We start from the raw sequence: 26,428 nt of genomic DNA, 5'->3' as shown, positions 1-26,428 counted from the left end.
AGTTAGCTCCCCAAGATTCCCTAAAAAACCCACAATGTGCCCAATGCTGGCAGAACTGCACTTTGAATTTAGGGTGGGGTGCACCCTACATGACGAATTTCTTGGCCATCAGTGGCATTTATCCAGTACGCAGCAGTGCCAACTGTTTACTTCTAACTCAAGGTGATCCAACAACTCCCTTTCTTCAAAAGACAGAAGCCATAAATCCTAATGTATTCAAAATTCCAGTGTGAAGAGCAACAGACAAAACTGCTTTGCTTCAGATAACCAATATATTTTAAAAGTTATATTTCAACAAGTTAATGGCTTTCAATCACAAGACCCCTTTCTTACAGAATATTTAAAGGCACCCTCATATTTTTCTTAAAATTTTTTTCCAGTTAAAATAACTGCAGCCTCTTATGGAGAAAGTAAAGACAGCATGGAGGAGAGGGACTCAGAGGCTATAAGTAAAAGTCAGGGAAAGGGAGGAAAAAGGTTTATAATCATTTCTAGGAATTAGAGTGATTGATCAATCAATCAACTAACACTTGCTAACACGTTCTCAACTAACTCTGCTTAGGCTGCAGATGCAGAAACGTAAAAGATATGGCACTTAGCCTCAAAGAACTCTCTGGAGGGACTAACATAGCAGGCAGACAGACAAACAATACTGATCAGGGTGGTGAGACTTTCAACAATAACAAAGTCCCCAAGAGGTCAAAGGGAGGACACTCATGATGTTATGCTTAACATGGATGCTTTATAGGTAAAGTGAATTTTCTTACTTAAATCTTTATATATTTAATTTTAAAATATTTCAAAATCATCAAAAAGTTACAGAAACTAGCATAATGAATGGCATGGTCCTCCAATAATAGGAAATGGCAAAAATGCAAGATGAAAGGAGGCTGGGGCCCTTAACTGCAAACATAGTCCTTGGAACTGGCTAGAGAGGCCCTGGTCTGGGTCTTCCACATTTGGAGGCCCTGTTCTCTGGAGTAACTTCCTCAAAATTTTCTAGGTCCCCTTCAGTGCATGGAACTGGCAAGGGATGGCAGTGCTGTCTGGGCCTGGTGCCCTGAGCTTAAACCAGTCATTTTCTCCTTTGAGGGTGCCCTCCAACTTTCTACTGAGGGCTGGCTTCATGAGCATGTGACCTGTACAATTGCATAAGGCCTTGTGCTTGTAAGGGCCCTCTGTTGGTTTTAATGCTCTGTTGTTACCATCTTGGAATTCTTAATAGTTCTTAACAAGGGGACCACATTTTTATTTTGCAATGGGCTCTGCAAACTCTGGAATTTTCCCATTTCTAACCCATGTGTAGGATGGACCAGGTGCCCAGAGAAGCTCTGAGACACATATCCAAGGGGTCATCTTGGAGTTTTGGACAGTGCCCAGGGTTCTATAAAGGTAGTATGATGAGGGAATCATTTCCATTGGCTGATAGGATACCTACTGTAGGGGATCACATGAGACTGTGTTGTCAGAGGCTGCTAACACATGTCAGGACAAGTTTGGACTCTGGAATACTGACTGTCCACTGCTAACTCTTGGTGTATGGTACTCTAACTCAGGAGCCTGGGTTCTGGTGTCAGTTCCCACTCTACCCTATGCACTTGCTGCTTTTGGCATGTAGGGCAGTCATTCATTCGCACATAGGCTCCATACCAGTGTCTGGCCAGCAGTCCTCAAAGGGTAGCCTTGTTTGGGAGCTTCAGAGACCTTCTCAATGCCAGTAGACCCTTTCTATTTATGTCCTCACTTGCCTTTGGGTTGTTTTTAAGCAGTCCAGTTGAGAGATGAACTTTCCTTACATTAGTGAAATGGCTCCTTTCACTCTGCCCACAGCCCCCAGCCTATTCTCCTTGCTTGGGTTGTAAACTGAAATCAGGAATGCAGTCAACAGTGAGAGGGTTCACATTCTGGTCAATGACTATGGCCTAAAGAGTTCAAGAGAATCCAATTTTTATAGTGAAGAAAAGAATTTAAGAGAAATATTACAGTGTAAAATTTTGGAAAGAAAATTTAATAAAACTAGAAAACCAAACAATTGGTTACATTTTCCTGCATATCTGAGAAAGACTTGCATCTTTGATCATCGTCAACAAAGCACAAAAACAGCCTTTGAGAGATTCCCTGAAAGTTATCATTTATAATGAACAATGTAGTGTCATGAGTATCAGAGCAATCAGCATTGAATAAATGTTATTATGGAACCACAAAGGAAAAAGGGTCTATATTGTTTTAATATAAACAGATTCCTAAGAATCATGGTGTTGTGAGTAATAACAGGGTTGCTATTTTTTTCCTGAGGTGGGAGATGTGAAATTAGGCAGGAACCAGATATTTGTGAACATAATAAGGACTATAAAGAGATGGTGTCTAGACACTATAAAGAAATTTCACATGCACTAATTAGACAGTTAAAAAACATAACTACTTTTTCTCCATATTATTCTATATCTTCTTCCATAAGTCACTAGACTTCAATAGTTATAGTGCTTTTTATAATGTTTAAATGAGTTTTGTATTTTTGTTCATCGATTTCCTTATATAGACAGAAATCCCATGCAAAATATTTGCTCAGGTTTCCTGCAGCCTCGAGGTATTGCCCTAATCACTAAATATAGGAAAACTGTGCACTGAACAGAAACACTCACATTGAACAGTTACATAAATGAGAAATAAACTTATTTGTTAAGCCACTGATACTTTAGAGTCTATCAAGTGACTAACATTTCCCTAATACTCCGTTTTTGGGTCAGTGCCATTCATTACTCTACATGTCTCCAGGAAGGTTTTCTTTCCTGTTTCTCTGTTGGGCCCCTTTTCTCTCCCCACAGGTTATTACGGGGTTATTACTCTTCTTTGGACTCCTGTGATATCCTGTGTCTTTCTCTGTCATTGATTGATCATATCATATTTTACTCATCTGTTCATGTGTTTATCTCTCCTACTAGATTATTGACACCTTGAGGGAAGGTAATTTTGCCCATGAATTTTAGTCTCTAGCATCAAGCCTGGGGAATAGAAGTGTTCATTAAATAATTTTAAAATCAATACCATTTCTTAAGGGAGATGTTTAGATAGAGTAGGAAGAGCCCTGGAATGAGAAAATGAGGATTCTAGAGGGAACTTTGCCACTGTTTCCTATATAATCTTAACCAAGATATTTTCATTCCCTGAGTTCCAATATTCTCAAGCTGGCTCAGATGGTAAAGAATCTGCCTGGAATGTGGAAGATCTGGGTTCAATCCCTGGGTCCGGAAGATCCCCTGGAGATGGGCATGGCAACCACTCTGGTATTCTTGCCTGGAGAATCCCATGGACAGAGGAGCCTGGAGGTCTATGGTCCTTAGCATTAAAGAGCCAGACACAAATGAAGTGACTTAGAGCTCATACATAAATTACAGATGTTAACACCCACTTTGCATGATTGTTCCAACAAATAAACAATAGCATACAAGAAGTACCTCATACTCTGAATAACAGGTGACCTTCAAAAGATGGTACTTGTTATCACAGTAGTTATTATAGTAATTGATCAATAAATAATTGTTGAATTAGTGAATTAAACAATTATTTGAGAGCCTATTATGTGCATTGTTTTAAGCATTAGAAAGGTAGTGATGAACAAAGGGGTTTCCTAGGTGGCACGAATGATAAAGAACCTGGATGCCAACATAGGAGATACAAGAGACGCAGGTTTGACCCCTGAACCAGGAAGATTCCCTGGAGGAGGGCATGGCAACCCACTCCAGTATTCTTGCCTGGAGAATCCCATGGACAGAGGAGCCTGGCCATCCATGGTACATAGGGTCGTAAAGAGTTGGAATGACTGAAGCGACTTAACACACATGCACGCAAGGTGGACATGAATTGCTAAGGCAAGGAACTGCCATCTCATAGAATGATCAGAGAAAGCATTATTGACAACGTGCCATTTGAGCAGAGACATAAAGAAAGAAAAGAAGTGAGCCACAAGAATACTTGGGAAGAATTTTCTAGGTAAAGACCAGCAATTACAAATGTCTTGAAGCAAGAATATACTTGGTGAGTACATGGAACAGCAAAAAGACCAGTAGAGAGAATGATGAAGGGAGAAGGTTGTAAAGGAGAGATCAGGCTGGAAAGACAGATCATGTATGGATTTCTAGACCATTGTGAAGCCTTTGTATTTTTGTTTCTTTCAGAGAGATAAAAAGCCACTGAAGGACTTTGAGCTTAGAACTACTACAATATGGCACTAATTTCAGAGGATCACTCTGGCTTCGAGGTGTAGAGTAATCTGTAGTGAGTATATATGTGGAAGAGTAGGAGAGGCAAGGCCAGAATTGAGACCATTAGTTAGGCTTTTCTAAGAATCCAGAGGAGACATAATGTTCGTTTGCAATAAGGAGATAGCAGTAAAAGTGATAGGGTGATTAGGAATATGGATGCATTTTGATGATAGAGACAATAAGATATGTTGATAGACAGGCTGTTGGAAGAGACAAGAATCAAAGGTGATTTCAAAAAGGAGAAGGGGTAAAGGGGATTGATAGAGTTACCACTTACAGAGATAGGGGAGACTGTAGGAAATCTAGCTTGGGGATTAGAAATTATAAGTTTGGTTTGAGACAAGCTATGTTTCTATTATATGTCCAAGCTAAGACACTGAGTAAGCCATTGAATGTATCATTCAGGAATTTGAGGAAGAGGGCTAGGTAGAGGCATACATTTAGGAAGCATCAGCTGACACCTGGTATTTTAAGCCATGAGACTAGGTGAAGTTATCAATGATGTAATACTGAGAAAAGAAAAGTTCCAAAAATCAAACTCCAGGATGCTTCAATGTCTAGAGGTCTAGGAAATGAAAGAGAGACAGTAAAAGGAGACCTGGAAAGATAATGAAGAGAAAACTGTTCTCTAAAGCCAAAAGAAGAATGTAATTTGAGAAGATGTGAATGGTCAATTGTGTTAAAAGTTGCTAGTTGTATTACTTCATCATGGAGAATGTTGACACAGAACACTTTTGTCATAGAGTATTTTCTGCCATAGAGTCAACAGTTCTGGGCTCAGATTTTTCAGCTGCTTATTCTGTCAATGTGGATATGAATTCCTGAACACTATCTTCTAGGGTTGCTACGAGTCCTACATAAAATAACAGTTGTGAAAACATTTGGTAAAATGCTTTACTGTTCAAAGACGTATAACTTAACAATCATTGACACCAGCTCTGTGCCAGGACCTGATCTGAGAAATGGGCACAGAGACAACACAACATACTTTGTAATTCTCTGTCCTTGGAGAGATCCCAGTCTGGTGTGTGTGCATAATCCTGTATGTTACACCAACATTACAGTATGTGCAGTTTGGGAGGAAGACCCAGAGCACTCCAGTCACACAGAGGAGGGGCAGGGTAAGAGAAATTGGTAGTCAAGTGGCAGGGCCAAGAGGCCACAAAAGTTGGACAGGAGGGAAGATTCTTGGGAGCTTATTTCTTGAGCATAGATCGAGGAAGTGGCAGAGTCAGCCCCTAAAATTCCAGTCAATTTTCTCTCTCACCTTTGGACTCACTTGGAGCATCAGCGCTGTTAGCTGAATCAATACTTTCTCCTTGACCCAAGTGATTGATTTTCACAATATCCTTCTTTGTCACAGACAGAAGACTAAGAAATAGAAACACAGAAAAACTGTTATACTCTCTGAGAAGGAGCAAAGGAGAGCAAGGGAGAGCTGTTTGTTGGTAGAGGGGGACTACACTGTGGCAGTGAGCTCAGAGATGGGGAAATCTCAGCAGCAAATGATTGAGGAAGGAGGAAAATAAGGTAGCCATCCGAGTAGGCTCCTGGCAGTGCCCAGATGGTGCAGCCATCAGCAAGACAAAAGGAATACATGCTAAGTTCAGGAATAAGCAAATGAGAGTGGTCAGAAGGCAAGGCAGGCAAACTTCCACCAGGTTGATCAGAGAGGCCAGAGCAACAATAGTCGGAGCAGCATAAACCTTACCCAAAGGCCAAAGATACTCTGATTCCTGCTTCCTATCTCACTTTCCCTAAGAGCAGGAGTCATTAGCTACTTACAAATGCTTCACATCTAAATCTATCAGGGAGAACTCCCAGTCCTTCCAGGATCAGTGGTCCTCAGCCCTGGCTACACATGAGAATAACATGGGTCATTAAAAAAAAAAAAAAAAAAACAATGCCTGGGGATAGTTTCTGATTTAATGGAGGAGCAGTGGGCATTTGGTATTTTTTAGAAGCTCTGTATATATTCCAATATGCAGCCAGTGTTATGAACCACAGATTTAAGTCATCTGAAAAAGTAACCTGGTGTACCTGAAAGATCCCTGAGTTTTTTATATCTGTCATTCATTCATTCATTCAACAAATATTTATTGAGTGTTACTAAGTACTATAGGGCTTCCCTGGTGACTGAGTGGTAAAGAACCCGCCTGCCAATGCAGGAGACGTGAGTTTGATCCCTGGGTCAGGAAGATCCCCTGGAGAAGGAAACGGCAATTCACTCCAGTATTCTTGCCTGGGAAATCCCATGGACAGAAGAGCCTGGTGGGCTACAGTCAATGAGGTTGCAAAAGAGTTGGACAAAACTTAGTGACTAAACAACAACAACCAAGTACAATAGACGTGGGTTAAAAGTACAACCCAGATAATTAGCAGCTGTGTGATTTGGGACAGATTACTTCTAACTTCAACTTCAAAATGAGAATAATGATACTACCTATTTCATGGGGTTTTTTAGAAGATCACCACAAATTACACTCTAGAAATGCTTTCCAATAATATGTACTCAGTAACTGGGCATTTCTCTACCTCTAGCCTTTTTCTTAATGAATTGGAAAGGGGATGTGGAGGTGTTCAGAGAAGAAAGTGAAAGTGAAGTCGCTCACTCGTGTCCGACTCTTTGCGACCCCATGGTCTGCAGCCTACGAGGCTCCTCCATCCATGGGATTCTCCAGGCAAGAGTACTGGAGTGGGGTGCCATTGCCTTCTCCAGTTCAGAGAAGAAGCAGAATGTAAAGAGCACCTGTTCACTGACTTGTGGGAAGTAAACCTGTTGCTGGTCATTGTATTTGCATTCACAGGACCAGAACAGTTAGGACTCTGCCTTGTTCCTGTGGCTAAGACCTCTGGTAGTACCCAGTTCTTTGGGGCCTAGAGTCCTGCCTTCTCCTAGAATTTGTACAGAATCTGGATTGCTCGGGCTCTGCTGTTGCTGCTGTCACTTCAGTCGTGTCCGACTCTGTGCGACCCCATAGACAGCAGCCCACCAGGCTCCCCAGTCCCTGGGATTCTCCAGGCAAGACACTGGAGTGGGTTGCCATTTCCTTCTCCAATGCATGAAAGTGAAAAGTGAAGTCACTCAGTCGCTCAGTTGTGTCCGACTCTTTGTGACCCCACGGACTACAGCCTACCAGGCTCCTCCGCCCATGGGATTTTCCAGGCAAGAGTACTGGTTGCCATTGCCTTCTCCATGCTCGGGCTCTGCTAGCTACATATGCATAGACCTGCCTGACTCTATGCACAGGCCAGGACCTTGCAGGGCTGAAGGGGCACAGACTGTGATGGGGCAGACTTAGATTTTGGCTGGTTCAGTCACTTATGAGCAAACCACCTAACATCTGAGCCTGTTTTTCTTCATCCTTAAAATAGGGATAAGGTTATTGGTTCAGTGCAGAAACTATGGAATTCAGCATCTTAAGTTAAGTCCTGAATTTGCCACTGTTTCCTCTTATGGAGTAGAAAGAACAATAGTATGTATCTTAAGAGCTGTTATGAGAGTAAAATAATCTATTTAGGGTACTTGGGACATTTTCTGGTATATCAGTTCAGTTCATTTGCTCAGTCGTATCGGACTCCTTGTGACCCCATGGACTGTAGCACGCCAGTCTTCTCTGTCCATCACCAACTCTATCAATAAATATTAGCTTGTTATTATTATTATCATCACTATTTACCTCTTTGAATGTCCATGGAAGCCTATGATAAGCTGAGCAGCCTATCCGCCAATACAAGAACCAAAACACAGAGAGCTAATTAATCCATTAAGGCAGCAGCTTCGATGGCAGCTGGGAATGTGTACAAATCATGTCGTTTTTTCCAGACCTGTCATCTCACACAGGATAATGGCTCCCAGGCGGGCCCAGTATTCTGTATGATGTTCCTGGGGAAATCCCACAGGGGTTTCAGATGGCATGAAAGATGGGATCTTTACCAGAGCTTTTCAGACAAGGGGAAATAAATGACCTCACAGCATCCCTTCTGACTCAGCCTGTGCCTCTGCAGCTCACCACGTGGCCTTTTTGTGCCTTGCATGCCTAACTGGTGAGGTCAGAACAACAGATAAGGTCTAACTTACTGGCTGACTTAGGAATAATTGCTGTTGAAAACCACTCTCCTAAAAACAGCATTTTACCATTTACACACTGTTTCATTGGATCCATTCATTCAGACATTGACTGAACACTCACTGAGTATTTACTCTGTGTCAAGCTCTGAGTGAAGTAGTAGTTAATAGATCAAACAAAACAGGAACTGAGGGTTTACTAGCAAACAAGACTACAGATATGAATCATAAAAAGCCCCACCAGTTTACAATCAAATTGGAGAGAATTAGAGTGGATAAAAGAACAGAAAAAGCACAGTTCCTGTGATGGGAACGACTGTGGCAGAGTTCAAACAAGAAGGTGATAGTTCTGTCTGGGAGTAAATAGACAAGAAAGACATCATACTTGGGACCTTAGGGGCAACTCTTTAATTCCAACTGATCCTGCTTCCATAGCTGAGTCTGTCCTGACACCTGGTTCTTCTAGATGATGGAGGCCCATCCGCATGCCTGATTCCTGAGCAGTGTCCACTATACGGTTTTTCTAAATCTACTTGCCATACCCTGATTGCCGCTGTTTGGTTGAGAATATTAAAAATATGGCTGCCAGCCCATAATAAGCTACACTTCTTGACAAACAGACATAATAATACCTTTTATTTGAAGCTCACAGAATTACTATATTAAAAGAGATCATGATGAAGAAATAATACCAATAGTAAAAAGAACCCTTTATTGAATGCCTAATGTACATTAATGCATAGATATCAGGTACTTGATGCAAAGTTTTCCTTATCTTCACATAGTTTTCCTAAAAATAGATATGAAGGCCTCCATCAAAAGTTCAGTGACTTGTCTAAGCTCATATAAGTAGTAGGCAGATGAGGTTTTTTTACTGCAAACATTTTACTGTTATTGTGTGACTCTCTCTTCTCTATCACATTGCCTTCCTAAAGTGAAAATACATACATTCGTACAGACATACATAATACTGCAGAGCTTCTGTCATGTGCCAGACACCAAAATAGAAATTTTTATATGACACAGAAACCATAAGAGATATTATCTTTAAAAAAAAATTAAACAGATAAAACAACTGATGCTCAGAGAAGATGAAAAATCAGTTTATTGATAGTAGAGTCAGAGTTTGAGCCCAAATTAGTTTAACTCAAAAGATGTTGCCTTTCCACTATACCACACTCTGCCCCACCTCCCAAGACCCTTAACCTAGCTCTGGTTTTCCTGTTAGTTACCTGTTGCTTCTTTGGGACTCAATTTCCCCATCTGAAAAATTATGATCTCTTGGAGCTCTTTTTGCTTTGATGTTCTCAGGTTCCAAGATGTAAAGAGATGGAGATGAAAGGCAGACAGAATGGCATTCTGAACTGAGAAAAACAGGGATAGCACTGTACACATCAGGGGACATTTAGGAAAAGTCCGGCTGTAGCTAAAGCAATTCCATCCTTTGGGCAGGGAATAAGAGAAGGTTTAATTTACACTAGATCTTGGGGAATGAGGAGGAGTTTGACGTGTTAAAAAGATGAGCATTATTTCAAGAAAAGGGAAAACACAAAGAACTCAGAAGTCCACAGTTACAAAGTATGTTTGGAGAATGGTGATTTGTCTGATGTGACTTTGTCTCAGGAAGGAGTAGAGCAATCAGGGAGAGAAAGGATGTGATGATGATCTTCACCCCCGTGGTAGTCATGGTTTCAGTCTGGTTTTCTGGGCCATCCACTCTTACATGGCAACTTTTGCTCCCTCCTGGTCTTCATTATATTGTTAGACAGCTCCTGACAATTTGAGGTCATACAACTAAGCTGGAGTAGTGCTTTCAGAGAAATGGATACTTAAAGCAATTATCTAGACAATTAAATTCCAAACACACGGGAGCACACATACACAAACACCACACACCTGCCTTTCATGTAAACAGCTAAAAAAAAAGACATTTGGATGGCCTCTAAAGATAATTTTGTCAATCTTCTGCTGATCGCTAGAGAGGTATTCACTGTGTAGAAGGAAAATAGCACCTACCAGTTCTTATTTTACTGGCACTATGAGAATTCTTTTTCTTGATGAAGTTTAGGGGTATATACTTCATAATTATACTCTCATAGGAGGTGCTGTGGAAATGCCCAGAAGCCCTATTTGTCTTCTGAAGATTGTCTGAAACACAAGTCTCTGGCTAACTGCTAAGGTCATACCTCAGATGGGCAGGAGGCAGGATCTTTATCATAAGTAGCTTTAAACCTATATATGTACAGAATACTAGGGTACCAATGAGAAGCTTCAAAGCTGAATCGAAGTTCATGTTTTCCACCTCACCTTTTGCCCTTTGCTTTTCTCATGAAGTTCAAAACTATATTAAAGTCTCACAACTTGAAATCCTCAAAATCTTCCCCTTTAACATCTTCCCTAAGTGAGCATCTCATCCTTTAACCTCACAAACATTCCATCTAAGAGCTGTCTATAATCATTGCTTCTACTTCCCCAATTCCTTAACCTAAATTGGGTTCCCTGCAGGAAACATTAGTCTACTAGAAGCATATTTATATACAGCAGATAAAGTGACACCTAAAGATTGCACACACAAAATAAATAAATAAATTTGGTTCCATTTCTACCTTCCATGAAATCTTTCTTACCAAGCTAAGAAATGAGCCCATTAATGCTAAATCATCTCAATCCTCATTTTATTTATTTAACTGTTCCCTGGTGGCTCAGATGGCAAAGAATCCACCTGCAATGTGGGAGACCTTGGTCCGATCTCTGGGTTGGGAAGATCCTCTGGGGAAAAGCATGGCAACCCACTCTAGTTTTCTTGGCTGGCAAATTCCCATGGACAGAGGAGCCTGGTGGGCTACAGTCCATGGGGGCACAAAGAGTCGGACACGACTGAGTGACTACGCACAGCATAACTGTTTCAGTGTTGGATACTTTTCATGATTCCCTCCTTAAAACTCTCTTTACCTCTTTCTTCCCTGACACTCCTCTCTCCCCTTTCTCCTGGTTTCCTTCCTCCTCTTCTGATTCCTCTGTCTCAACCCTCTTCACTGATTTTTCTTAATTTACCCATCCTTTAAATTCTGATGTTCTCAAAGTACCTGTCTCTCAACCTCAAACTTCTTCATCCACTTACCCATCTATCCATGAAGTACACACATGATGAAATCCTATAGAAATCAATCAGACAAGATCCCTTTACTCAAAGAGTTCATAGCCTAGTGGGGAGACAGATATACAAGCTGACAATTCCACACAGCATTAGGTACTGTTTTGTCTTTACTCTGCTAGATGAAGACCATGCAGTCAGGGGACAAAGGCAGTATTAGCAGGGTCTTTGTGCTTCCTCCATTGGAGGGCCTTGGGGTAGAAACAGCTTATATCTGCCTGCTTAAACACATTTGGATAGCCTACAAATGTCATGCCCTTCATGTCAGACTTAAGTATCCAAAAGAAACACTCAATGGTATTAAAATTATTCCATTAGTTGCAATGTCTAAGACCATTCCATTGTATTGTATTTGGGAGGCAGCATGTGGTAGAGAAAAGAATACAGCTTTAAGGGCAAAAAAGGCTTGAGCTGGAATTCTGGCTTCATTTTAAACTAGCTGTATGTCTCAAATTCCTCAAATGCTTGAGTACTCTGACCTTCATTTTCCTCACCTATAAAATACACATAATATTTTCTTATAGAATTGTTATAAGGGTCTGATATAAGAAGTACTTAGCACAGTTCCTGGCACTTAGTATTTAGAATGGAAATCAGCCCAAACTATCTTCTTTTCCAAATGCAGGACTAACTTAAAAAGAAGACAGAACGTGGGCAATCAAGTGTGTTATCTCTGCTCAGGTAACGAAGTGTGATGCATTGGAAAAGGGCCCAAAATAGCATTGTTTTAAATAAAAGTCCTAAATTCCCTTTCAATTTCCTTGTTCAAATCACTTAAGGGGAGCTTTCTGTAGTTCTGCTAATGAAGTCATCCTCAAAAATCACTTTCAGACAGACTATTGCTCAATAATAAACTAACTGCATGATAATACACACACTCAAGCCCCCAAGTCGGGTGATTTTTTAAGATCAGAATCCATACAAACAGTCATTGAGAGTCTTAAGGGGGTCATTTGTGGAGATTGGATTTCTCCAAAAGAAAAGAATATATCCATTTTATTCTCTTTATTTTGCCAGCTCATCAAGAAGAAAACGATGAAAAAACTGTAATGCCTATGGTACAATTCATCACAGGGAATTTTATGGCAGAAAAATGTTTTCAATTTATAATGGCAGTAATAAGTGACATTGGGCAAAAGCTGAAAGACTTTTTTTTTTTTTTCTACCAGAAGTCAGCTAGGAATAGAAGAGGGATGTATTCATTACTCATTCCTAGATGGTGAATGTTTAAAGGCATCTTACACAGCAGCATGTATTTTATTACCCTGCTATATGTACCAGGCAGAAAAATTTTACCAGAACTATAATTCGTATGCCCTTTTTATCATAATTGAGTTCAATTAAAGTCACAGAGTGGATAAAAGGGAGGATCCTCTCCTTGTCAGAACCTCAAGGCTGACTTTGACAAGTCCAATAAAAAAGTCAACCTTAAGAAGGGAGCCATATTCTAGTGTTTGGTTTTAAAAAATGTATTTTAAATGACTCTAGCCATGGGGACACAACGACACACAAATCCACAACTTCATTGGCAGAGTTTCCTAACAAATGGGATGCAGTGGTAAAGAGCTCACTGAGCACTGTTTCCAAAACCCACTCTACGCATGGCCAAGGCACTATTCCATGCTTTCCTTTCATGCTTTCCTGTTTGGGGCTCCCCTGGTGGTTCAGAGGGCAAAGTGCCTGCCTGCAATGCAGAGACCTGGGTTTGATCCCTGGGTCAGGAAGATCCCCTGGAGAAGGAAATGGCAGCCCACTCCAGTGTTCTTGCCTGGAGAATCCTGTGGACAGAGAAGCCTGGTAGGCTACAGTCCATGTGGTCGCAAAGAGTCGGACATGACTGAGTGACTTCACTTTCACTTTTCTGTTTCACTCTCCTGTCTACAGATGGAACATCACCAGGACTACTTACTATCTCCTTCACTGTTACTCTTCTGCCCCTCAACCCCTATATCACTGTCATCATTAAACTGCATTCTTCACTTATTCATTCACTTATACTTACTTAAATATCGACAAATATTTATAGTATGATTGTGACATGATCCTCTATTTTTAAGGCAAGAAGTTCCTAATTTAATTGAGTAGATAGCTGCCTGAATAATCATGCCACTGCACGATTCCATGACATGGGCTCTGCTACAGGGTGTGCTAGGTACTAGGATTCACAGGTTAACAGGAGAGAATAACACATTTAGCATGGAGGGGCTGAAAGAATGCTTCCTGGAGGAGATGCCCTTTTCAAGTTGAACTGTGATGCACTAGAGTGGGCATTTTCAAGTAGGAAACCGGTGGAAAGACAACACAGGCAAGAGAAGGAAGAAGATGTACAAAACGGAAGAACGTGTGAAATGGATAGAGCACATGCACAGAATAAAAAGAGTGGAGCCCAGCTGAAGAGCACAGCCTAAGGGTTCTGATTAAATTACTTAGGAGGTGAAGTGCTCTTCTATGTGCTGTGGAGTCATCAATATGGAAAACACACAGCCACTGATCCGAAGAGTTTCTGCTTCACAGGCAGGGAAACTTTCTTCTTTGGCATATGCTCCCTGACAGGCAAGACAACTGATCCAGCCTTGTGCTTTTGTTTGTTTTAGTGTGTGTGTGTGTGTGTATGGCAGGGGGTGGGGGGGGTTGTTTGTTGTTTGTTTTTGGTGGTCTTTGTCTTTTTATTTGACACACAACTGAAGAGAGAGAGAGTAAAATTTGAAAATTTTAGGAGTCCAAGGAACAACTGGAAGGTCAAGGGGCTGGAGCAGAGTGAGAAAGGAGAAGAATTGTTAGGCAATAAATGAAGAAAACAACTTAGGGGCCAGATCATGTGAGACCTTGTGAACCACAGTAAAGGTTTTAGATTTGAGTCTATGTCAATCATATATGGAGAAAGCAATAGCAACCCACTCCAGTACTCTTGCCTGGAAAATCCCATGGATGAAGGAGCCTGGTAGGCTGCAGTCCATGTGGTTGCTAAGAGTCGGACACGACTGAGTGACTTCCCTTTCACTTTTCACTTTCATGCATTGGAGAAGGAAATGGTGACCCACTCCAGTGTTCTTTCCTGGAGAATCCCAGGGATGGGGAAGCCTGGTGGGCTGCCATCTATGGGGTTGCACAGAGTCAGACATGACTGAAGCGACTTAGCAGCAGCAGCAGCAGCAGCAGCAATCATACGTAAGCCAACCAAACAGTTGTGAACAGGCAAATGAAGTTATCTGACTCTCATTTTATTTTCTTGTTTATTTATTTGGCTGCACTGGGTCTTAGTTGAGCACATGGGCTTCTCTAGTTGTGGCATGTGGGCTCCAGAGCCCATGGGCTCCGTAGTGGCAGCATGCACCTAGTTACTCCTCAGTATGTGGGATCTTCGTTCCTGAATCAGGGATTGAACTTGCATTCCCTGCATTGCAAGGCAGACTTTTAACTACTGGACCACCAGGAAAGTTCCCTGTCTCTCATTTTAAAATGAGCAATCTGGCTGCTGGGTGGAGCATAGACTGCAGTGTGTGCTTAGTAGCTCAGTTGTGTCTGACTCTTTGTGACCCTTTGTACCATAGTCCACCAGGCTCCTCTATCCATGGGATTCTCCAGGCAAGAATACTAAGTAGGTTGCCATTTTTCTCCTCCAGAGGATCTTCCCAACCCTGGGACTGAACCCACATCTCCTGTGTCTCCTGCATTGCAGGCTGGTTTTTAGCCTGCTGACCCATTAGGGAAGCCCATAGACTGCATTGAATACATGAATGAAGAAAAGATCAGTTATGAGAGAAGTATCTTCACAGAAAAAAGGACTGGGGCTGAGCTACAATGGCAATGATGGAGGGAATGAGACATGTCTGGAGTCAGGACATATTTTGAATATCATTACTTAACTGTCCCTCTCCCATTTTATTTAACTCCTCAAATGCCCAACTGTTCATTCCACAAATAGGAAAACCAATGCCTAAAGGGAAAGGACCAAAGCCACACAGTGGGTCCATGGCAGGGACAAATCTATCTCTTTTGTTTGGCCTCCCTTAATTTCTCACAATCTCTGCTCTGAGGCAATTCCATTGTCTTTCATAAGCTTGCAATACCATCTTCCTGATGGCATTTTAAGAAAACCAGACGGCATTTAGCAGAAAGCCTGCACAACATCAAGAGAAACCAGGACTTTGATGTGCTCCAATTGGAGCAGAGGAGATGTGTGGAAAATACCAAGCAAATGTTTGGACTCAGAATCCAAAATAACATGTACTTAACTTTGCAATTTAAAAAGCTAAATTCAAACATGTGTCTTGTTAGTTTTCCAGAAAATATAGAATCTTGTAGCATAAAATTAAATAAACACCAACTCCAACTTGTGGTCTTTCCCTACCCTTTCTTCTTCTTGAGTGTTATCCAATTATTTTCAAACTCCCTCACTCTCCAAATTAGGAGCTTTCCATAGGTACGGATTCGTGAGACAATGGTCATACTAGCTAATACCATTATACACAGTGGACACTCCTTATTTCCTATTGCATTATACACATTCAGTCCTCTGGACCTCTGCTTTTGCTGTTTCTGTGCCTAATATGCTTCCCCAGTGCCTTCTTTTTGTCTGAAATACTCTTTGAAGCCTCCTTCTTCAAAACCTATTCCCTAATTCTTCCTGTCACTTAACTGGCTACTTTCTACCTCTCAAATCTTGTTGCAAAGATACCTATGAAATCCTTAGTTTCTCTTCATCTTTACAGTGGAAATAAAAGCATTTCTCCTTGACTCATGGAGACTTGCAAAGGTTAGATGGATGATTATTCATGAAATAGCAAAAAGTTCAACTATTAATATTTTCTTTCTTCTTTCTTCCCTTCCCTTTCTTTCTCTTTCCTCTTTCTCCACTCCCTCTTTCCCTCCATCCCTCTTTTCTGTTTCTTCTTCTTCTCTTTCCCTTTCTCCTTTTCTTCACTCCTCTATTTCTTTCACTTAGTCAAAAGTACCCTTCCTTTGTTCCGGGAGGGGAATTTCCCCAAACATGTGAGTGCAATAGAAATTTGTAGTTAGCTGTGTGGTGTCTAAAGAATGATAATCAGATAAGTAGCATCCAGAGTTTATGGCCAATCCAGGGTCTGCTTCTAGCAGGGCAGGCCCAATATCACATCTAAGCCCTGCTCACTTCTCCACCCCACTTAATAACAACAATGACCAAAATAATGCAAACTCTTAAAGTATAACTCTAGTACCCTCTCCTGCCAACATCCATTGGATCATAGAAAAAGAAAGAAAATTCCAGAAAAACATCTACTTCTGCTTTATTGATTACACCAAAGCCTTCGACTGCATGGGTTACAACAAACTGTGGAAAATTCTTCAAGAGATGGGAATACTATACCATGTTACCAGCCTCCTGAGAAATCTGTATGCAGTTCAAGAAGCAACAGTTAGAACCGGACATGGCACAACAGATTGGTTCCAAATTGGGAAACAAGTACAACAAAGCTGTATATTGTCACCCTGCCTATTTAACTTCTATGCAGAGTACATCATGTGAAATGCCAGGCTGGAAGAAGCACAAGCAGGAATCAAGATTGCCAGGAAAAATATCAATAACCTCAGATATGCAGATGACACCACCCTTATGGCAGAAAGTGAAGAGGAACTAAAGAGCCTCTTGATGGAATTGAAAGAGGAGAATGAGAAAGCTGGCTTAAAACTCAACATTCAAAAAACTAAGATCATGGCATCTGGTCACATCACTTCATGGCAAATAGGTGGGGAAACAATAGAAACAGTGACAGACTTTATTTTCTTAGGCTCCAAAATCACTGCAGATGGTGACTGCAGCCATGAAATTAAAAGAAACTTGTTCCTTGGAAGGAAAGCTATGACAAACCTAGAAAGCATACTAAAAAGCAAAGACATTACTTTGCCAGCAAAAGTCTATCTAGTTAAAGCTATGGTTGTTCCAGTAGTCATGTAGGGATATGAGAGTTGGACTATAAAGAGAGCTGAGTGCTGAAGAATTGATGGTTTTGAACTGTGGTGTTGAATGAGAAGATTCTTGAGAGTTCCTTGGACTACAGGGAGCTCCAACCAGCCCATTCTAAAGGAAATCAGTCCTGAATATTCATTGGAAGGACTGATGCTGAAACTGAAGCTCCAATACTTTGGCCACCTGATGAGAAAAACTGACTCATTTGAAAAGACCCTGATGCTGGGAAAGACTGAAGGTAGGAGGAGAAGGGGACGACAGAGGATGAGATGGTTGGATACCATCACCGACTTGATGGATATGAGTTTGAGTAAGCTCCCGGAGTTGGTAATGGACAGGAAGGCCTGGTGTGCTGCAGTCCATGGGGTCACAAAGAGTGAGACATGACTGAGTGACTGAACAGAACTGAACTGTCTCCTGACAAAAAAGAATTAGGTGAGCAACCCTCCACTTCAACCTAGTTTTATATTTTATATTATATATTTTATATTTATATTTTATAGTTTATATATTATATATATATTTTATATTATTAGTTATATATATAATATATATAATATTTTATATTATTAGTTTTATATTTTACATGGGATGATTTTTTTGGTAAAAACGGTTCCTTAATTTTAAAAAGTCTTTAAAATAACTGTTCAGATAGAAAGTCCTTATTTTAGAGACACAATAGCTAAAATTAAGGGAAAGGAGTAGCCCAAGGACATACTTTCCAAAGTCTAGAAATAACTTCTAGACATAGGATAAGCCATTTCCTGGATATTATTCCTATCCTGTCCACCTGCTGGGAGATTTTCCTGACGTCACATGAGCTAATGGACTGACTCTCTGGTAAAGTCTTACTTACCTTCCAGAATGTGTGGCTGTCACTATGCTCATTTTCCTGGGCTCATGTACCAGGAACCTTGAAAACCAAGATCCAAATCCAGACAGCATGAGGGAGAACCTTTGGATTCCTGGCTCCAACGAGTTCCTTAAAAGTATTTTGCATCCATGTACATGGATGGCTGCTCAGTCTTCTGGCTGAGAGGATTTCTTTTCTCCCAATTAAAAGAAAAACAGAAAACCCCTAAACATTTCAATAACAGGCCCTGGAGCTTCAAGGCCAAAAGTGACCAACTTCCTTTTTCCTCTATAATGAGTTTTGACAGGTGGGTCGCTTATAAGAACAGGAGAAAACTGAAATGACCTTGGGGCATGGTAGGTGTTTAGGAGAGTAGTGATTTGACTTTTGTAGACACAAATGGCTGACAAATCTCTGAATAAAGTTTCAGAGAAAATTTCAGTAACTTGCTGGTCTTCCTCAAGGTGATGCACAGACATTCATGAAGTAAACTCTAGATAGATTTCAAGTAAGACTGAGGTCACAGGTCAATTTTCTTCTGTTCCACTACATCAGCCCATTAAGGCTTACCCTTTTCTGAGTCCCAGTTTCCTTATATCTAAAATGAAAATAATAATATCTACCTGATAGGGCTGTCATGAGGGTTCAATAGAAAGACGTATGGAATGTTCTGTACCTACTTCTAATTACAATGAAAATAAAACAGCAATAGCAAATAGTCATTGAGCATTTACTATGTTCCAGACAGATTCTAAGCATATTACTTGAATTAATTCATTTAACCTTCAGCATAAACGTGAGGATTATTATTATTCTCACATTGCAGATAGGGAAACTGAGGCATAGAAAAGTTAATTTACTTGCTTAAGATCACAATTTGAAAGTGATAGCACTGAGATTCAATCTAGGTAGTCTGACTCCATGCTGCTGTTGCTGCTAAGTCACTTCAGTCGTGTCTGACTCTGTGCGACCCCATAGACAGCAGCCCACCAGGCTCCCCTGTCCCTGGGATTCTCCAGGCAAGAACACCGGAGTGGGTTGCCATTTCCTTCTCCAATGCGTCAAAGTGAAAAGTGAAAGTGAAGTCACTCAGTTGTGTCCGACTCTTAGCGACCCCATGGACTGCAGCCTACCAGGTTCCTCCGTCCATGGGATTTTCCAGGCAAGAGTACGGAGTGGGGTGTCATTGCCTTCTCTGGTCTGACTCCATAGCCTATATACTTAATCAGTGTAGTTACCTGTCCTCCGAAAAAGTAGTAGACTTAACTGTTACTATTAATGAGGTCAGCAACAGAAAGCAGAGAAGCAATTGTGGTGTCTTAGAAGGTCTTACAATCCTCTACAGCAGACAGTCCTGCCGATCTGAACCAGACCAAGGGACTACATGATGGTCCTTTCATATTGGCTCCTACTGACAATGCTGTATCCTCACACTTTGCTCTTTGGCATTAATTAAAACAAAGGAGTTAATCAAGATAAACTTCCACACCTGCTCAGCAGCAGCCTGGAAGTTTATCATGTCTAAATATGTTTCTCATGCATTTACTGCAAATTAGTTTCTGAAAGTGAATTTCAAGGTCTAGTGACTCTGAGGTTCCCTAACTCCATTTTCATTAAGTTTTCACAAATGATCTACTGTTGCATTATTCTTTTATAGTGCAGATTTAAGGCCCCACTATGAAAAGCAATTATGCTGTCAAAAAAGTGTATTTTGACTTATTAAAAAATCTGAAAGGTTTCAGAAAACTATTTATTTAGTTTCTCATTGCAAGAGTATTTTGACAGTCCTCAAAAAGAAAGCACTTTCAGTTGCATACTATTTGGAGTAGCAAAGGCTACTAACAAAGGCTTTTGTGCAGTGTAAATGTGGAGCAGTAGAGCAAGCAACAGTGCAGGGCAGAAGCAGGCCTCTAGTGCTGTTCCTAGAAGAGGATCCTTGGCCCTTCCTGTCTTCACCTGAAAAGTAAGAGCCACACACAGTAATCTCTAGAGTAAGAGAAGCACAGAGTTTCTATGATTACAGCTGCCTGTACTGATCCCTTGCTATGTCTTGGACACATTGTTAGCAAGTACATATGCAATCCTGAAAGGTAGACTGTATTATGCCAATTTTATAGATAAAGAAACTGAAGTTTAGAAAGGTTACATGGCTGACTCAAAGTCACTTAGGAGATGCTGGATTTGGGACATGACCCTATCACACATTCTAAGGACTGTTATTCAGAGAGAGAAAAAAAGGACAGAATAATCTATCGATGCATTCAGCAATCTGGATGATTGACTGAAATAATTCAGATAGGAATTCATATCATATAATTCTATATGAAGCTCAAAAACAGGCAAAACTAATCTATGGTGATATAATCAAGAATAGTTGCCTATGAATGGGTGGAAAGTGAATGGAAATAGCCATAAGGGAACTTGCAAGCAAGGGTGCTCATTCATATTCAACTCTATGTGACTCCATGGACTGTAGCCCATCAGGCTCCTCTGTCCATGAAATTTTCCAGGCAAGAATACTAAAGTGGGTTGCCATTTCCTACTCCAGGGGTCTTCCTTACCCAGGAATTGAACCTGTATCTCTTGTGTCTCCTGCATTGGCAGGGAGATTCTTTACCACTGTGCCATCTGAGAAGCCCATAAAGGAATTTATCAGGGTGATTAAAATATTCTAAATCTTGGTTGAACCTTTATGAAGTGAAGTGAAAGTGTTAGTCACATCATGGGATACTCTTTGTAACCCCATGGACTGTAGCCTGCCAGGCTCCTCAGTTCATGGAATTCTCCAGACAAGAATTCCCTTCTCCAGGGGATCTTCCCAACCCAGGGATTGAACCTGGGTCTCCTGAATTGCAGGCAGATTCTTTACTATCTGAGCCATCAGGGAAGGCCCCATTTCACTATAATTAACCCTAAAATAAAGTGTGGTGGCTGGCAGACACCTGGCTTGGCTTATGAGCCCCATGCACAGATGTCTATATGCAAAGACGCTCCTCCTAAAATGGGTAAGGCTGGGACAGTGTGTCCTTCCTTGGGAACAAAGGGAAAGGGTATAGGGCTCCTCTCTGCCAGGTGTTTCTCTATCTACATACACCTCTGATGCTGGGGAGGATCTCTGCACTGAGAGAATGAATGCTCAAGGCCTGTGTTTGCGCTTTCTTTTTGCATGACCTTGGGTCAGTCACTTCCCTTCTTGGACACTAGTCTCCTCATTTTAAAATAAAGGGTTTAGATGTAGTACCTCTAAGCTCCTCTCTAGCTCTAACTGTCTTTATGTAGTATCAAGAAGATTGTTTTGCTATAAGCAAGATGAAAAGGCAGCCTTCAGAATGGGAGAAAATAATAGCAAATGAAACAACTGACAAATAATTAATCTCCAAAATTTACAAGCAGCTCAATACCAGAAAAATAAGCGACCCAATCAAAAAGTGGGCCAAAGAACTAGACAGACATTTTTCCAAAAAAGACATACAGATGGTTAACAAACACATGAAAAGTTTCTCAACATCACTCATTATCAGAGAAATGCAAATCAAAACCACAATGAGGTACCATCTCACACTAGTCAGAATGGCGGCCATCAAAAAGTCTACAAACAATAAATGCTGGAGAGGGTGTGGAGAAAAGGAAACCCTCTTACACTGTTGGTGGGAATGCAAACTAGTACAGCCACTATGGAGAACAATGTGGAGATTCCTTAAAAAACTGGAAATAGAACTGCCATAAGACCCAGCAATCCCACTGCTGGGCATGCACACTGAGGTAACCAGAATTGAAAGAGACACATGTACCCCAGTATTCCTATTCAATATTCAGCACTGTTTAAAATAGCTAGGACATGGAAGCAACCTAGACGTCCATTGGTAGATGAATGGATAAGGAAGTGTGGTACATGTACACAATGGAATATTACTCAGCTATAAAAAAAGAACACATTTGACTCAATTCTAATGAGGTGGATGAAACTTGAGCCTATTATACAGAGTGAAGTAAGTCAGAAAGAGAAACACTAAGCCAGTATATTAACACATATATTTGGAATTTAGAAAGATGGTACCGATGACCCTATATGCAAGACCGCAAAAGAAACTCAAATGTAAAGAACAGACTTTTGGACTATGAGGGAGACGGTGAGGGTGTGATGATTTGAGAGAACAGCACTGAAACATGTATATTACCATATGTAAAATAGATGACCAATGCAAATTCAATGCATGAACCAGGACACAGAAAGCCGGTGTTCTGGGACAACCCAGAGATATGGGGTGGGGAGAGAGGTGGGAGGGGGATTCAGGATGGGGGGACACATGTGCACCCGTGGCTGATTCATGTCGATGTATGGCAAAACCACCACAATATTATAATATAATTAGCCTCCAATTAAGATAAATTAATTTTAAGAAAAGATGATTGCTGCTGCTGCTAAGTTGCTTCAGTTATGTCTGACTCTGTGCAACCCCATAGATAGCAGCCCACCAGGCTCCTCTGTCCCTGGGATTCTCCAGGCAAGAATACTAGAGTGGGTTGCCATTTCCTTCTCCAATAAAAGATGATTGCTTCATGACAAATTCCCATACCCTGTTGCTTTCATTCTAGAAAGTTGGAGAGAATGCAGGGAAGGCATGGAAGCTAAAAGGAGTTGGTCCAGATGAGACACAGATTTCATCCATCCAATCTGCTCATACGTAGAACAATGTTAAATGGGAACTAGTCACTGTGATAAGGACATAGATTAAGATTCCATTTCAGATCTCAGTCCATGGCCAGAAACAGAGCTCAGGTGTGTCTTATTTTTAGCTTATTTTTGGTATGCCTTCTCTGTTGCAGACACTGCCAATTGCCCCTTACAAATAGTTCCTCATCTGATTCTCACAATAATACTGTGCAGTAGGCATCATTATCTCATTTTATATGTTAAGATACTAATGCTACAAAAGGTCAAATGATTTGCCCAAGGTTATGTAACTTACTTGTACCTCCACAGGAGACACTCAAATACAGTTCTGTCTCCATCTCTGTGGGGTCTCTGGGTCCTGGTGCACACAAGGTTTGTTTGAGCCCTCTGAGAATCTCTGGTGGGTATGGGCTTTGATTCTAAATGTGATTTCACTCCTCCTACCACCTTGCTGGGGCTTCTCCTTTGCCCTTGGGGTATCAGTCACTCCAGCACTGCACAGCTGCCACTCCAAGAAAATATGGTGCTATTCATCTTGAAAACAGGGCGGGAAATGCACTTCACATTGAAAGCAGCAGCCTGGATGTCCTAGAGCTTACTCCGCGTTTCACTTTCTTGGAGGAGGCCGCCATTAACCCCACCATAGAGCTGCCAGAGTTTACACAGGACTGGGGAAATAGACTCTAGGAGGGCAAAAACAGAACACTGTACACACCAGGACCCAGGAGAAAGGAGCAGTGACCCCACAAGAGACTGACCCAGACTTGCCCGTGAGTGTCCAGGAGTCGCTAGCAGAGGGGTGGGTTGGTGGTGGCCTGCTGCAGGGTTAGGGGCACTGAGTGTAGCAGTGGGACATTTTGAAGGAGGTTGCCATTATCTTCATTGCCTTCACCATAGTTTGCTGCTGCTGCTGCTAAGTCGCTTCAGTCCTGTCCGACTCTGTGTGACCCCATAAATGGAAGCCCACCAGGCTCCCCCGTCCCTGGGATTCTCCAGGCAAGAACACTGGAGTGGGTTGCCATTTCCTTCTCCAGTGCATGAAAGTGAAAAGTGAAAAGTGAAAGTGAAGTCGCTCAGTCGTGTCTGACTCTTCGCGACCCCATGGACTGCAGCCCACCAGGCTCCTCCGCCCATGGGATTCTCCAGGCAAGAGTACTGGAGTGGGTCGCCATTGCCTTCTCCTCACCATAGTTTGGCCCTAGGTAAATAACAGGGAGGGAACAAGCCCCACCCATCAGCAGAAAATTGGATTAAATATTTACTAAGCATGGCTCTGCCCATCAGAACAAGACCCAGTCTCTCCCTCAGTCAGTCTCTCCCATCAGGAGATTTGCATAAGTTCTTATCCTTCTCCATCAGAGGGCAGACAGACTGAAAACCACAAGCACAGAAAACTAACCAATCTAATCACATGGACCACAGCCTTCTCTAACTCAATGAAACTATGAGCCATGCCATGTAAGGCCACGCAAGATGGACAGGTCATGGTGGAGAGTTCTGACAAAACAGTGAAATGGAGAAAGGGATGACAAACCACTTCAGTATTCTTGCCTTGGAACCCCATGAACAATATGAAAAGGCGAAAAAGTAGGACACTGAAAGATGAACTCCCCAGGTTGGTAGGTGTCCAATATGTTACTAGAGATCAGTGGAGAAATAAGTCCAGAAAGAATGAAGAGATGGAGCCAAAGCAAAAACAACACCCAGGTGTGGAGGTGATGGGTGATGGAAGTAAAAGCCAATGTGGTAAAGAGCAATATTGCATAGGAACCTGGAATGTTAAGTCCATGAATCAAGGCAAATTGGAAGTGGTCAAACAGGAGATAGCAAGAGTGAACATTGACATTTTAGGAATAATCGAACTAAAATGGACTGGAATGGATGAATTTAACTCAGATGACCATTATATCTACTACCATGGGCAAGAATCCCTTAGAAGAAATGGAGTAGACATCATGGTCAACAAAAAGAGTCTGAAATGCAGTACTTGGATGCAATCCCAAAAATGACAGAATGATCTCTGTTCATTTCCAAGGCAAACCATTCAATATCACAGTAATCCAAGTCTATGCCCGGACCAGTAATGTTGAAGAATCTGAAGTTGAATGGTTCTATGAAGACTTAGAAGACCTTCTAGAACTAACACCCCCCAAAAATGTCCTTTTCATTATAGAAGACTGGAATGTAAAAGTAGGAAGTCAAGAAACACCTGAAGAAACAGGCAAATTTGGCCTTGGGGTACAGAATGAAGCAGGGAAAAGGCTAATAGAGTTTTTCCATGAAAACATACTCTTCCAACAACACAAGAGAAGACTCTACACATGGACATCCCAAGATGGTTAATACCAAAATCATATTGATTATATTCTTTGCAGCGAAAGATGGAGAAACTCTATACAGTCAGCAAAAACAAGATGAGGAACTGGCTGTGGCTCAGATCATGAACTTATTGTCAAATTCAGACTTAAACTGAAGAAAGTAGGGAAAACCACTAGACCATTCAGGTATAACCTAAATCAAATCCCTTACGATTATACAGTGGAAGTGACAAATAGATTCAAGGGATTAGATCTGATAGACAGAGTACCTGAAGAACTATGGATGGAGGTTTAAGACATTGTACAGGAGTCAGGAATCAACACCATCCCCAAGAAAAAGAAATGCAAAAAGGCAAAATGGTTACATGAGGACTTACAAATAGCTGAGAAAAGAAGGAAGTGAAAGGCAAAGGAGAAAAGGAAAGATATACCCATTTGAATGCAGAAGTCCAAAGAATAGCAAGGAGAGATAAGAAAGTCTTCCTCAGTGATCAATGCAAAGAAATAGAAGAAAACAATATAATGGGAAAGACTAGAGATCTCTTCAAGAAAATTAGAGATACCAAGGGAACATTTCATGCAAAGATGGGCACAATAGAGGACGGAAATGATATGGACCTGACAGAAGCAGAAGATATTAAGAAGAGGTGGCAAGAATACACAGAACTATACAGAAAAGATCTTCACAACCCAGATAATCACAATGGTACGATCACTGACCTAGAGCCAGACATCCTGGAACATGAAGTCAAGTGGGCTTTAGGAAGCATCACAACAAACAAAGCTAGTGGAGGTGATGGAATTCCAGTTCAGCTATTTAAAACCCTAAAAGATGATGCTGTGAAAGTGCTACAGTCAATATCCCAGCAAATCTGGAAAACTCAGCAGTGGCCACAGGACTGGAAAAGGTCCGTTTTCATTCCAATCCCAAGAAAGGCAATGCCAAAGAATGCTCAAACTATGACACAGTTGCACTTATCTCACATGCTAGCAAAGTAATGCTCAAAATTCTCCAAGCCAGGCTTCAGCAATATGTGAACTGTGAAATTCCAGATATTCAAGCTGGTTTTAGAAATGGCAGAGGAACCAGAGATCAAATTGCCAACATCTGCTGGATCATCAAAAAAGCAAGAGAGTTCCAGAAAAACAT

General features: G+C 41.3%; 1 protein-coding gene across 1 annotated transcript in view; it reads right to left on the bottom strand.

The window, feature by feature from the left end:
* Window positions 1-26,428, bottom strand: part of AGBL4 (AGBL carboxypeptidase 4) — a 1,384,238-nt gene that overhangs the window by 472,389 nt on the left and 885,421 nt on the right. The gene's annotated exons all lie outside the window — the stretch shown is intronic.

This window comes from Bubalus kerabau, chromosome 6 (genome assembly GCF_029407905.1).
Source record: "Bubalus kerabau isolate K-KA32 ecotype Philippines breed swamp buffalo chromosome 6, PCC_UOA_SB_1v2, whole genome shotgun sequence".
Taxonomy (NCBI): Eukaryota; Metazoa; Chordata; class Mammalia; order Artiodactyla; family Bovidae; genus Bubalus; species Bubalus kerabau.
This window is presented reverse-complemented; position numbering and strand designations above follow the sequence as displayed.